The sequence below is a fragment of the Notamacropus eugenii genome, chromosome 1 (assembly GCF_028372415.1).
Source record: "Notamacropus eugenii isolate mMacEug1 chromosome 1, mMacEug1.pri_v2, whole genome shotgun sequence".
Lineage (NCBI taxonomy): Eukaryota > Metazoa > Chordata > Mammalia > Diprotodontia > Macropodidae > Notamacropus > Notamacropus eugenii.
This window is the reverse complement of record NC_092872.1, coordinates 755,167,465-755,182,917: the sequence shown is the minus strand read 5'-3', so window position 1 is coordinate 755,182,917 and position 15,453 is coordinate 755,167,465.

Here is a 15,453-nt window from a genome sequence, read left to right as displayed (position 1 = left end):
CCCTGCTTCTGGCCTCAGTTTCCTCTAATATAAAGTGAGAAAGTGGGACCAGGTAGTCTTTAAGCTTTCTTCTTCTGAACTGCCCTGTTTATCCATCCTCCCTGGAACCCATGCTTGAAATCTTGGAACAATCTTGGACCATAGCTTTTCCATCAACCCCAGCCCAAATCAAGCTAGGGTCCTGAGAATGATGGAGGCTTTTGATTCCAGGGAGATGAAGAGTATTTGTAGGTGCTAGGGTGGAAGACACATGAGAACTGTCTGAGTGTATGAAGGACTAAAATGAGAAGTATTTGGCTTCTCTGCTAAGACACAGAAGGAGGGATAAAAGCCGTGATAGGGAGTGAGGCTACAGAAGGATAGGTTGGGTTTGAGTTCCTGGGGAGAAGGAAATGAAGCCACGTTTTCCAGATACTAAGAATTATAATGATAATAGTAGCAAATATTTCTCTACAGTCTTCAGGCTTACTAAGCTCTTCTCTACCCCTGTGCTATCCCATTTAATCTTACAACAGCTTAATAAGCTAGATGATGTCAAGTTTACTATATTCAAAGGGAAAGAGCAACTGATTTTCCCAGATTCAGGTTGTCACCAATATCAAAGAGGTGATGTTGAAACCTACCTCTTGACCCTCCCATTCCTACACTTGCTGCCTCTTGTGTTCCCCCCTTGAATATATCACTCATTTAAAAGGCAACCACTCTGTCAACATGGATCAGACACCTAGTGTATGTTTAGCAATAAAGAATATAGAAAGAGTTGATCTCAGCCTTCAAGGAGTTGACATTCTAATGGGACCAAGTGGGGAGAGAGGAGAAAATGAGACAGCCTTGGAACTGGGAGAGATATGAGTTCAAATTCCACTGCTGACACTAAGCAGCAGGAAGGGGAGAGAAGCTCCCTTATCTTCTCTGAGCCTCCTCTTCACCATGGGTGAACCATGTACCAACCATTAATCAATAAATATTTATTAGCATCCTACTATGTGCCAGGTCCTGTGCTAAGTGCTGGAGATACAAAGAAAGGCAAAAGACAGTCCCTGTCCTCAAGAAGCTCACCATCTAATAGAAGAGACAATATGCAAACAAATATACATAAAGCAAACTAAATAGATGATAATTAGGAAATAATTAACAGTGGGAAGGCATTGGAATTAAGAAGGATTGGGAAAGGCTTCCTGTAGAAAGTGGAATTTTAGTTGGAGCATAAAGGAAGCTAGAAAGGTCCATAGTCAGAGCAAAGGTGGGAAAGTGTTGGCATGGAAGAGGCCAGAAAAAACATTCCCAAAGTCCAGAGATAGAGGATATAGTTTATGGAACAACCAGGAGGTCACTGTCACTCCCATCTTGGGAAGTAGGGAGGCATAGGGCATGTTATGAAGGGCTAAATGAAGGGTAGATTGGAGTGGGGAGACTCTTGAAGCAGACAGACACGCATACTCCAGTCACTATTGTAATAGTTCAGGTGCAAGGTGATGAGGGCCTACCTTGGGGTATAGGCAGTGTCAGAGGAAAGAAGGGGGATATTGGAGATGCTGGAGAGGTGAAATCAATAAGAAATGATGCAATGGTGAAATCAACAAGAAATAATGCAAAGGTGAAATCAACAAGAAATGCTGCAGAGGTGAAATGGACAAGAGATGATGCAAAGGTGAAATGGACAAGAGATGATGTAAAGGTGAAATGGACAAGAGATGATGCAAAGGTGAAATGGACAAGAGATGATGCAAAGGTGATTGTCTTAAAGTTCAGACCACCTTACTCTTCTACTTAGTCCACTATGATAACTCGCTATTACAGGAACAAAAATAAAACCCTTCAATTTTAAAAGCCTTCACAACCTAGCTCCTTCCTACATTTCCAATCCTCACTCCAGAACTCCCAAGAACTCTCAAGAACTCAGATCTTCCTGCTACTCTTTGAACAAGACACCTCATTTTTCCCCTCCATGTTTTTTTCCTGGCTCTCCCCTGCCTGAAACTGCCTCCCTCTGAGTCTCCCTTGTCTCAGCTCAGACCTCGCCTTTTCCAGCCCACTTTTATCGTACTGTCTTCCCTCTGAGATGCCCCCAGTTTATCCCACCTGTTCTCGTGTGTACGCAGCTCTTTCTTTGCCTGTTGTCTCCTCTGTCAGCCTGTGAGCTCCTTGAAGACAGGGGCTGACTCTCTCTTTCTTTGTATCTTTGATGACTGGCAAAGTTCCTGGCACACACTAGGTGCTTAATAAATGCTGGTTGTTTTTATTTACCTTGTGAATGTGAATGGTTCTTTATATGCCAATTCTTGTTCTGTACTTGAGGCCTCCCCCACTTGCCAGGTGCAGAGCCCACAATGAAGCATCTTTGTGGTTTTCCCTGGTCCCTCTGAGCATGTTCACCTTCTGTGATCCAGAATAGGGCTGGGGGAGGAGCCAGGAGAGAAGGGCATCGAGGCACACCCAAAATCCAGTTTTTCACACAGACAAACAACCTTGGAGTCAGATGCCCAGGATACAAGTCCTACTGGAAACTTGAACCTCTGTGTGACCCTGGGCATGGCACTCCCCTCTGAGCTAGTGTCTTCCACTATAAAATGGGGGTGATAATCCTGGCATTGCCTCCCCTCTTCCAAGGCTGTTGTGAGGAAGGTGCTCCCTGAAGCCTGGGCAGTCCCAAAGTTCCAGGAAAGCTTTCATCAGGGTTAGGAACAAGGGCAACTGCTGCCTAAGCAGTTCAAGTGGGGGGCCTCCTGAGGAGGGAGGAGGCAAACTGGGAAGGAATCCACGAAGGCTTTCTGGAGGAGGTGTCCATCAAGCAAGGCTCTGAAGAGAGCGCAGGATTCCAAGACTGCCTGGGTGTGTCCTGTTCTGAAGTAGGGGGAGCCCCTGGCTCTGCACCACAGTACCCCTCCCCCTTCTCTTCTCTGGCTGCCCCCCAAGGGGCCAGGTCACCATTAGTGCCCACTGGGGTTGAGCCTAGTATAAAAGGGTCACTAATGGGAAAGCAGGCTGCTCTGTGGCAGGGCCTTAAAAGCTCATAGATTATTAATTACCACTAAGTAGCTCAGCTTCCATCCCAGAGAGACTTGTGGGGTGGGCCAGGACCTTGGAACAGGCCCCATTGAAGGTCTCCTCCAGTCAGAAATCCAGGCCTGAAGGCCTGAGAGGTGTGTGTGTGTGTGTGTGTGTGTGTGTGTGTGTGTGTGTGTGTGTGTGTGTGTGCCCATGTGCCCCAGGGGCCTGGGGGTGGGCCCTGTCATGGGGACATGCCTGCCTGGGTGTGCTCCTGAGTTCTTCCTGCAGATAAGCAATGAATAATTGAGCAGCAAAGCTGCAGAACCATCAATCTCCACCGGAATGTGTAGCAGCCACTGGGAGCAGGGGGGACTTGGGTTGAATGGGGAAGGTGGTCACCCCACCCACCCAGAAAAGAAGCATTGCCCCAAGACCCATCCAAGACACCTCCTGATTAAGAATCACATACATCACACACATACACACACACAATAACACACACGTACACATATACACACATGCACACATATATTAATACACACATACGCACACATACTCATGCACACACATACACATACTCACATACATTCATACACACATATACATACACACTCTCACACACATACTCATACACATTCACACACACACACCACGTTCACCAGGACCTCCAGAGGTGCACAGTTTGTGAATCAGCTGCTAAGGAGTCAGATAACCCCTCCTCTTCCAGCACACCCACAGATTAGCTTGAGAATCTACAGCAAATTCGGAGCTCAAGGGGAGTGAGCTTTAGCACCCTCAAGTCCAAGTCTCTCCCTTAGAAATGGAGTCAGGAAGGAAGGCCTGGGTTCAAATCCCATTATGATGGATAGCCATACGCAAGGAGTATTGCTTTGAGCATCTTTATGATGGGATTCATTGCCCCTGCAGCATATCCTTCCCTGGGTTTCGGGGAGGGGTCTGTGAGATGATGCCTGCAAAGTGCTTGCTTTGCAAACTGTAAAGGGCCATCCCAAGGTCAGCAGCGGTAATTAGGCTGCAAGTCTCTGCTCTGAGTACAGGCCTGGGAGCCCACAAGGAGCCCTCATCTTCTTAATTAGTGTCACATCGCAGGCTGAGCCGCTCAATTTGAAAGGGTATTTGGAGAATTTATCAATTAGGAAAAAAATGCCAAAGACACTCCCCATCCTTCTGGCAATGTTTTCTATCTGCCTCGATTCACGTGAGTGGGACATCTGGAATGTCACAGGAACAGGACAGATCTCAAGATTCACTGCTGATCTCCTGGGCAAACGATAATCCTGAAATCACCTCCATCCACCCCATCCCACCCAGCACCTGGGTCCCCGGACCTGATGTCACTGGGCGCCACAAGCCTGGTCTATTCAGTCAGACTGGAGGTGAAGGGTGGAAAGAAATGGGACAATCCGTCTGATGGGAACACAGCATGTCGGAGCTGGGGAGGGACCTTAGAACAGAGAACACAGAACATCAGAGCTGAGAGGAACCTGAGAACATAAAACAAAGAATGCCTGTGATGATCCCAGAGCAGAGAAGCCAGAGTGTCAGAACTGGGAAGGGAGCTTAGAAAATACCTCCCAGAAGGTCACAGATCAGGGAAGACATTGGAACAAAATCCACAAAATGTCACAACTGGAAGTCACTTTAAAACATCCCCATTATCAGTATCCATTCACTCCTCAGCCCCTGAGAATCTGCCTTCCAATCTCACTGTCCTAGAGACACTGCTTTCTGCAGGGTACATCACTCACACACACACACACACACACACACACACACACACACACACACACACACACACACATATACACAGAGTCTCTCTGCACATGACTCCCAAGCCCAAGCATCCAGCAATGATCTAGTCCCAAACCTCAATCCCACATCTCCAAATGCTTTTCAGCCCCTCAAACTCAACCTGTCCTAAATCAGCCTCATCTGCTACCCTTCCCTCCTTCCCAACTTCCTTTTCTACTGAAGACATCCAGCAGGTTAGGTTCAAGACCTCAGAGCATGGCAGCTGCTCCTTCCCTCACCCTGCCAGATCCCATCGGTTGCCTGGTCCAGTTGAGTCTACCTCCAATCCAATGATCATCTGTTAAGTGTGTACTACTACAAGGGAGGGTCTTGTGTTAGGCACTGTCCTGCCCCCTCCCCTTCTCTTGCCACCCTCATCACATCTCATTAGGAGGATTGAAATACCCTCCTAAATGGTCACCCCATTTCCGGTTGCCTGCCTTCTCCAGATGGCTTACAATGCTTGCCGAGAAGACCTCAACATACAGGTCTGAACAGAGCACTCCTCAGCTCCACAGTTTTTAGTTACTCCCTATTACCTCCCAGCTGGGCATCAAAGGCCTTTTACCATCTAGCTCCAAAACTTTCTTTCAGGGTTTTCTCTCTCACTCACTCCATGCACAATCCAGCCAGGGTGTCTCCTGCTCCCTGCAGCCTCCATGCGTTCCCATAGACCATCTTTTTTGTCTGCTCTCCATCACTACCTGCTGAGAGCAGTGCTTTCCTTCAGGGCCCCATTCTCACGCCATCTCTCCCCAAAACCTTCCTGGATTTCTCAAATAAAAGTGAGCTCCCCCTCTTCACATTTTCCTGAATCAGTGGGCCTGTCTCTCTTGGCTTGTACCACATGTGTATCCTCAACCCTTAGCACAGGGCCTGGCATGTAGTTAGCTGCTAACAAATGCTTGTTGACTGACTGAGCTGACTGGCTGATCTTGCTTTTTTTTAATCAGGCCTGTGATTTCTTGAATGGAGGGAATCCCAGTGAGGAAATTCCCTCCACTAGTGCAGCCCAACCCGTCATCTGTAATTTATGATCTATCGGCCAAGAGATTGAGGTTTGTCCAGGGTCACAGAGCCAGGAAATACCAGAGGGGAGACTTGTACCTGTCTCCCTGACTTCCAGGCCAGCTCACCAGTCACCAAACCACTCTGCATCTCATCTTTAGCAGATTATGTCATGATTGTTTATATCTCTTTTAGCTCTTGGAGGTTGAAAATGCATTGCCTTTCATCTTTAGAGGCAGTTGGTGGTGCAGTGGACACAGTGCTGGACCTGGAGTCAGAAAGAACTGAGTTCAAATCCAGCCTCAGACACTTACTAGCTGTGTGGCCCTGGGCAAGTCACTTAACCTCCGTTGGTCTCCATTTCCTCAACTATAAAATGGGCTAGTACTAGAACCTACCTCCCAGGGAGGATCGGATGAGTCAACATCAGTCACACATTAGCATGATGCCTGGCACATTGTAGGTGCCTAGTCAATGCTTATTCCTTTCCTTTTCCATTTTGGAACCCTGGGCATGTCCCTCAACCTCTCCGTGCCCCTAGCAACTCTCTCTGGAATCATAAGCTACAGAGAAGGTGCCTGCCTGCTTTTGTCAGCCTCCTCCCTGGGGAATTCCCAATACTAATGAAATCAATGTTTTTTATTCATTCAAGAATGGTAGTGCAATCTTGAAGCGACATTGTGTCCAGGACAAGGGAAAGGTGGCCACTTACTCCCCCAACACCCCAGCTTCTCAGACCATTAGGGATATTGTGGTTCCTTGTGGTCACTTCACTTTAGGTCATGCAGGCAGCCAGTGACAGCTCTCTGGCACATCTCTTGACACTCAGATGTTTCATTTCCCCCCAGTGTTATGAATGTATTTCAATACTCTAAAATTAATATCCAGTTCAGTGCCTTGCATCTAAGAGGTACTTAACAACCCCAACAGAACATAGGTGAGAAAACACTAGGTTTGGAGGTGAGACACCCTGCTCCAAATCCTGCCTCTAATATTTACTAGCTCTATGACCATGGGAAATGACTCATCTTGTCCCTTTGAGCCTCAATTTTCACATCTGTCAGCTAGGAAAAATTATGGTGGCGCTACCTGCCTACCATGATACACTGCAGCCAAACCTCCTTGGCAGTTCTTTGCCCTGCCATCTCCCATCTCTGTTTGTTGACATGGTCTACCATCACCACCTCCACCCATCCTTGCCTGAAATGCTCCCCTCCATCTCTGCCTGTTGGAATCATCTTCCTTCAAGTCTCAGCCCAGGCAACTCATCCTCCATGAAAACTTTTTGGCTTCCTGCCAATGAAAAGATTCACTCCCTTCTCAGATTTTCCTGGAGTTCTGTGTCTCCCTTTGGCCTTCTCAGAGGACACCAGAGGAGCAAATGGGATCATATCTGCAAAGCACTTAGCACAGTGCTGGCATTTAATAAACTCTTGTTTCCTTCTTTCTTTCTTTCCTTCTTTCATTTCTTCCTTCCTAGAGATGGAGCTACAAGGAACCTCAGAATCCATCTGATCCCACCTCCTGAGGTTATAGATGAAGAAACAAGAGCAGAGAGAGGCAAAATGTTTTGCCCAACATCATGCTGGTGGAATTTGAACTTGCATCTTTTGAGTCAAATCAGTGTTCTTTCCATTGTACCACAAAGCCTTGTGTTCCACCTTAGGCTATACTAATTTATGTGCATATCTACATACGCATCCATCATTAGATGGTGAGTTTCATGAAACATGACACCATTTTTCATAGTCATATGACTAGCACCAAGGACAGTGACATATATAGCCTGATCACCATCCTCACTGCAGATATCACTAGTGTTTGTATAGAATTTAGTCTTGCATAACACTTAGCATACATGACACTCCTCGATTCTCATAGCACCTCTTGGAGGTAGACACCACTTTACAGATTAAGAAACTGACACTCAGAAGAGTTACTTGCATAGTCATGTGCTCTGATAGTAAGCATTCCAGGTGAGATTTGAACCCAAGCGCCCCCTCACTCTAAATCTAGTATTCTGTTTGGTGAATTGAATTGAATTTTCAAAACCTTAGCAGGTTAAGTATTTATTCTTATTTGCTGGACTTGACCATCCTTGTGGACTAAGTAGGGCAGAGTTGAGTTGAATTATCACTTTCCTCCTTCAAAGAGAGCAGACTGTGGTGTCATGCTGTTTTACACATATGACCTGTCCCAGGGTTCTGCACAGAGTAGTCACTCAGCATCCTTGATTCCTTACAGCCTGTATGTTCCAATCACTCCCAGAAATCACCTCCTGAGAAGTGAGTGACTTCACTGGAAGTCTTTTCTCTGTGACTGGATGATCACTTGGGGATGCATCAGGGAGGATTTTTGTTCAGGACTGACTGTACTCACTGTGCTCTGGAGCCCTCCTATGTCATGTGACGTGTTGTTGAAAGGAGAGTTGGGGGAAAGAGGTATGTGATAGACGAGGAAACTGACTTTCAAGGAGGTAAGCTAACTTGCTCGTGGCCATGGAGATAGTAAATGAGCTCCAACGGAAGAGCTATCTTGTCAACAGACTAAGGGAAAAGGTCCTGGCATCCAGTCTTTCAATATGTCTAAAGCCATCAGGAAATGTCTCCACTGGATACAATGTGAATTGCCATTCTTATCTGCCTACTTGTATTTGTGGAACTTTTCCCAAATTGGCTGGTAAATTGAAGACTTGCTCTCAGGTAAGAAAATTTCCCATGAGTCCTTGCAGGTAGTCAATAATTTCATGCCAATAACTTGTCACTTGATATTAATGTTTGCCAGTAAAATCAACCTTGGCCTAGCCAGACATTGCTTTTTTGGCTAAATCAACATTATTTGGAATCTTTTTTTCCCTTATTCTACCTCTATTGTTATCTTTTTATGGTGAGTGTAATGAGTGAAGTCAGCAGAAGGCATGCCTCACTTAAATCCAAGAGTGCTGGGTTCAAGTTCCAAGTTCAATAATTGCTACTTTCTTTGACATCAAGAAAGTCACTTCATCTTCTCTTAGCCTCAGTTTCTCCATCTATGAATTAGGTATATTGACCTCAAATCAAAAAACAACCTTGAAGATCAAGAAATGCATAGTTGTCCCAAGGACATTTAGGAATGAGACTGGAAAGAGGCCAAAGAATACACAAAAATGGAAAAAATTCTTATAAAACTTTTTTCATCATCAGGGACAGTGGAGCTATAACATTCTGATTCTCAGCAATATAGTCCCAATTTTTCTGCATGAAGTAAAAAGAGTGTTGAAGGAAACAGAAGTAGAGTGAACAGCTAGACCAAGCCAAGTATAGATGAAGGAGGGTAAGACTCAAGGCACTACAGTTCTGAAGTCATTGAATGCTTGATTCAAGCTACCTGAGAAAAAGGGGAGTGCTGGAGGCTTAGGGAAAATCCCCAACTGTATGGTCACCAAAAAAAAAAAAAAAAAACTCCCAAGAGAACCTCAGTGACGACCAACCTATACGTCTACTTCTCCTTCACTAAAAAAGTCCTTATGACAATATTCAACACTCATATCCAGGTCATCATTGATGGACAGAATATGCAGATTTTTACAAATGATAATTTAGGACACACCACACATTTTCATAGTTAGGTACAAGGATTGAAAAGTGGAGAGAAAACAAAATTCCTCTGGGACTATTGTTTGTTAGTATAGATGTAGAAAGATATACAGATAGATGTGGAAAGAAAGAGGAGAGAGAGAGGAGATAAGGAGAGGGAGATGGAGGGAAAGAGACTGACAGATATAGATGATAGTAGGCCCTAGTGATTATCAAAGACACCACCAGCACCCATCCCAAAAAACAGGCAGTTCTTGTCCTCGCGGACCTATATTCTTCTAGAGAATAACACACCATAGCATCATAAATGTAAAGCTAGGAGGAAATTTAGAAGGTCATAGGACTAGAAATCTGGAGGTGATGGACAGCACGAGTCGTCTGGATCAAGCACCTCATTTTCCTGATGAAGAAGTTGAGGCCAGGAGAGGGGAAGGAATTGACCTAAGCCCTAAAGGAGATAGGCATTGCGGTGAGGGTTTGAACCTCCATCTCCTGATTCCAAAGCCAACATGATTTCCCTGAAACCACACCATCTCTCCAGTGCACACAGAGAAGCAAAGACAAGGTTATCTGAAAAAAAATATCCTGACAAGTGGGAAATGGCTTCCAACAGGAGCTCCTATTTGGGCTGAGCCACAAAGGTCAATCTTCATGCTTACGATTTCAAGATGCCAGAGTAAGGAGAGAAATAATTCCAGCTAAGGAGGTGAGAGATGATGATGAGCTGACCAGTTCAGGGAATAGGAAGCAGACCAGAAAGTTGGCTAGAAGGGAGATGGCCCAAAGGGGAGACTTCCTGAATGGGAGCCAAGTCAAGGCAATCTTTATTCATAAACTGCTTATCCAATCCTCCTGCCAGGCCCTGGGACTGTCGACTTTCCGTAAGAGCGAAGCTAAGGCAGCCTTCAAGGCCAGCAGCACCAGTACTGGTACCTTCATTATCCCTACTTTACCGTTATAGAGTCCACGGCTCAGGGTCACACATCTGGTACCCCTCGGAGCTGGGATCTGAGTGAGGTCTCCCAACCCCAAACCTACAACTGCACATTGCCTCTGATATAGACGGTCAGAGTTAGGAGACATCTTAGAGCTCAATTAGCCCAAGTCTCTCATTTTACAGACATGACAACAAAGGTCCAAAGAGTTGAAGTGATTTATTCCAAGATCTCACAGCCAAGCAACAGCTGAACCACAGTTCTAGACGTCAGTCCCAGTTCATTCTTCCATATCACCTGGTTACCTTGGGCACGATAATCTGCCATTAAGCACTCACAAGGCAAAAGGCACTTGGCAAGGAGCTGGGGATTCCATAACAAAATGAAGACCCTTCCTGCCCTTAATGAGCTTATACTCTCCTGCAGAGCATGATCTGTCTGTGCATCTGTGTGTGCAGAGAAGGAATGATGAAAAGAGGGAAGTCTATATGTATCTTAATGGAGGGGGAAGGGAGGGCACTAAAATCTAGTGGGAATCAAGAAAAGGCAGGGGACCAAAGGTAGTCCTGAAGGAGGCTCAAGATCCTCCTAGAAGGAATGGAGAAGGCTGAAAAATTCCAGCACTGGGAACAGCCTGCCCAAATAGTCAGAAATGGGAGGTGCATTCTCATCTGGACTTCATAGGACCTAGATCTAGGGTGGAAAGGACCTTAGAGGCCCTTTCATGGCTGAGGAAATTGAGGCCCAGAATGTGTATGTGCCTTGCCAAAGATCACGCAGGGAGTCCATGGCAGAATCAAGATTTGAACTCAGGCTTTCTGACTTCCCAATCAGCAATGTCTCCCACCACCACGCCCTGTGATTTGTTCTTCTTAGGCTAGAGGTGGCTCAGCTCTCACGGTCTCCACCTCCCTTTTGACTTCACTTCCCCTTTCGCTAACTAGAAACATCGCCCTCCCCAGAGACTCAGGTTCAGACTCCATTGGAGCCTCCCCCAAAACGCCACTACCTCCACCGCCACTGCCACCATCACAGACTGATTTCCCGTCCGTCTGTAAGGTGCCACAGGAATAACATTTGCTAATTTCTATTTGCATTTGAAATTGAAACTCAAATTGGCACAAGAACTATTACAGGCCTGGCTAATTAATGTTCTAAAAATGAATTATGCAAATCACCCTCCTCAAGGCCTCCTGAGCACATTCCTTTCAAGTGAGCCTTCTGATTTTTAATGAGACTGTGGGTGAAGACCCTCTGTTTATCTGCAGCATCAGAAGGCGGAAGGGATTTCTGAAGGACATTCAGGGCCTCGTACCCTCGTTAAGGTGGGAAAAGGCAAAGAGCCCAAGGTGTGGGAACAGAAGACCAGAGTCACCAGAGAAGTTGTGGGCAGACAGAGCCAGGCTTGGGAGCGGGGCAAACTCCCCACTATACCCTCAAAGTGCATGGGGAGGGCTTCCCTCCCTGGAGTACTCTTGTCAAGTTGGCACCATGGGTTGGTGTTGGAGTGGAGGTATGGCTTCTCACCCTGAAATGCTTCCAGTTCCACAAAAAAGCCCAGTAACCTTGGGTAAGTCACATCTCGTCTAGCTGCCTCTGGCTGCTTATCTACAAAAAGAAGCAGTTGAATGAAGTAGGAGATAATGTGCCTTCCAGGGTTAAGATGCCCATGAATCTATGATTCCCCTCTGGGAGCCTGAGGTCCCCCCTTGGCCCCTCAACTCTCACAGAACCGCCTTATCTCATGGGATCTAGGCCTCCAGGCCGTCCTTTCAGCTCCCTTCATCCTCCCTTCCCAGCTCCTCTTTATGTATTTGAAAAACCCTTCAGAAGACGATCTCATTGAGAATACAGACTGGCTGACACACTCACTTCATACACCCAGCACTTAACCCCATGCTGGCCCAAGGCAAGTACGTTCTCCTGTCTTATCTCCTCTCTCCTCCTCCTCCTTTCTCCTCTCTCTCTCTCTCCCTCTCTCTCTCTCTCACACACACACACACACTCACACACACACAAACACACACATTCACACACACTCACAGACACATACACACTCACACACACACATACTTACACACACACAGACACATTCACACACACTCACAGACACATACACACTCACACACACTCATACACACACTCACACAGACACACACTTACACTCACACACACAGACACACACTCACACATACACACAGACACACACATTCACACACAGACACATACATACTCACACACACTCACACACACATTCAAACACACACAGACACAGACACACTCATGCACAGACACATACACACTCACACACACTCACACACTCATACACACACTCACACAGACACATACACACACACTCACACACACACTCACACACACACACACATTCCTCAGGCCCCATCAGCTCTCTTTCTCTCTCTCTCTCTCACACACACACACATATACACACACACACACACACACACACACACACACACACACACATTCCTCAGGCCCTATCAGTCATCTCTTCTGCATTGTTGTCCATCCCTCCGAATGCACATCCATCCTGTCCTCAGCTGCCAAAGCCACAGGTTGGGTCATGTCCGTCCCTCATTCAAGAACCTTCAGTGGCTCCTTAGAAAGCCTAAAGCCCTCTGTAAATATTGCTGATGATGATGATGCTGAGGAGGATGAGGATGAAGATGGCGGTGGTAGTGATGAGGAAGAGGAGGAGGAAGACGGTAACAATGAAGGATACGCTCCTCTGACATTTAAAGCCGCCCCACCCGGCCTCCTTCTAGCTTTCCCCTTCACTAGACTTTGCTCCCATCCTCCTCAGTCCAGTCAAACTGACTTTCTCTTTGTCCATCCTATCTCCATGCCTTTGCCCCAGCCATCCTGAACACCTAGTGTGCTCCTTCCTTATCCCGACCCAGATACTTCTCTACTTGTGTCCTTCTTTCTTAACCACCTGTACTTATTATGCACACACTGATTCTGTATATCCTTAGATATCTACTTGAGGCTTTCCCCTCACCCCAGCGAGGTCAAGGATTATCAGTTCTTTTTGTGAAATAGATACTTTTATGAACCTGGACCCCAGCAGGTGCTCAATAAATGCTCGGTGACCAGCAGGCTGATTTTTACATACTCTCTGATACGTTGGTCCCTTCCTGGTCACTTATCCATCCAGATCCCCTCCTTGTGGGCAAACTGTGCCCACATCTTCTTATAAAGAAGTTCCCACCCACAGGGGCCTACCCAGCATGCGTTGAGTCTTCTTCTACGTGTCTCCACTTTCCTTGGATCATGTCCCCAGCCATCTTTCTAGTCTCATCCTCAGTGCCTACCTGATCACTCTCTTCCTTTTCTGGCCAGGGATTTCTTTTGTCACATCCTTTCCATGGCCCTCACCTCCACCACCAATTGTTTTTGGAGAGTAGATTCCGTCTCCACAGGTCTCTTCACTGCCCTCTGATCTAGTTTTTACTTGTTAAAAGTGAACCTGGAATACAGGAGAAAGTCACAGCCATGGGGGAGGAATGGCCTGTGCCTTCAGTGACCTTACTCCTGAAAAACTGATCATTAGGTTTTTAACCAGCTACAGGATAAAGCCCCAACTCCTTTGCCTAATGTTAGGATGGAAGTCCACTCTACCACAATTAGACCTAGACATTCTAGACTCTGGAATCAATCAGTCAAAGGCATGAACTGTACATGAATAAGTCCTAGGCACCTCTATTGAGTAAATCAATTGAATAAATTAATTTAGGTCTAAACAAGTGCTTAATTTAGGAGGAGTGATGTACTTTGTTCATTAGATAAGATCCGATGATGTCACACAAAACACTTATTGCCCTAGGTGCAGCCCTGGATATTCTCATAGGTACAGCCCTGGCCCTGTGAATATCACAGGGAGACATTCAGAATTGAGCATTCCACCAGGGATAGCCTAGCCACAAGTCAGTCTGATGATGCTCAATTGCCTTTGCTAGAGGAAGATTGTGTCCCCTCCCACTCCCCACTGACTAAAGGACAACCTTGGAACTTTACAAAAGTAGGAACATCAGGATCTACCATGGGTTGGTAATGGTCCCCCTGCACTGAGGGCAGCTGATGCCAGTATCTACGTCTGAAGCTAAGAGACATTCTCTAAACAAACAATATTGAGGACTTGGAGCCCATCAGAGAGCTACACCTAAGGGGAACCCCATCAGCTCCCCACAAAGGTAGACAGTGGCTTACATGAAGTAATAACTGTGAGTTCACCCTGTGACCACATGTGCCCTCTATGGTTGAGCACCCTCCCTGGGAACCTTAGGTAGCAAAGAGTGGTGTGTCCCCATTCAGGGGAAATATTTTATATCAAATCTTCTGCTAGATCATGTTCACAAAACACCTTTTCTAAAAGCAAATTAATTCTGGCAGGCTGATAATCAAAGGGAGACACCACAGACAGGGACCCATGAGCAACCAGAAATCCCCAACCCCTCAGGGTTGCCCCTAGACTCCTGAAGGGAGAAGCATCCACCCTTTAGTGACTCAGTATGCCTGTGGATATGGGCATTAGGAAAGGGAGCATCATATTTTCAATCAAGGACTTCCACAGTCTGACACCAACTGCCCTTTCTTCCTTATTCAGTAGAAGTGCTCAGAAAAATAAACAATATTCCTTCCTTCCATCCCATTTTGAAAAGTGGAGTTGTACCTGGCATGGTCTTCATCAGAAAGGACAAAACAAAGGAACGCAGCATCTGAACCTAGAGAACCTAGAAGCCCTCAGGTGTCTCCTAGTTCATTCTTCTCATTTTGTAGAAGATATATCTGAAGTTCAGAGGAGGCTGGGCTTCCTGGGAAGGCACTGACTGAACCTTCTCTCCTAACCCCAACTCACTTGTTCCAGAGGAGGAATAGGAATCCTCCCCATTGTCACATCCAGACCCTCCTCAATCATCATCGCTCACCAACCTCTCCTCCTTTGGCGATCACTTTCTCCACATCTACGGCCCCTTCTGGATCATGGCAGCTGTGAGCTACCGATCCCCAAGGGCATTGTGCTGAAGAACATCCTCCTTCCTTCTTTGGTGCTTTAAGCAAGTTTCATTCTAGATATGAAATTCAGCGATTGCCCAATTAAACTGTCAACTCTC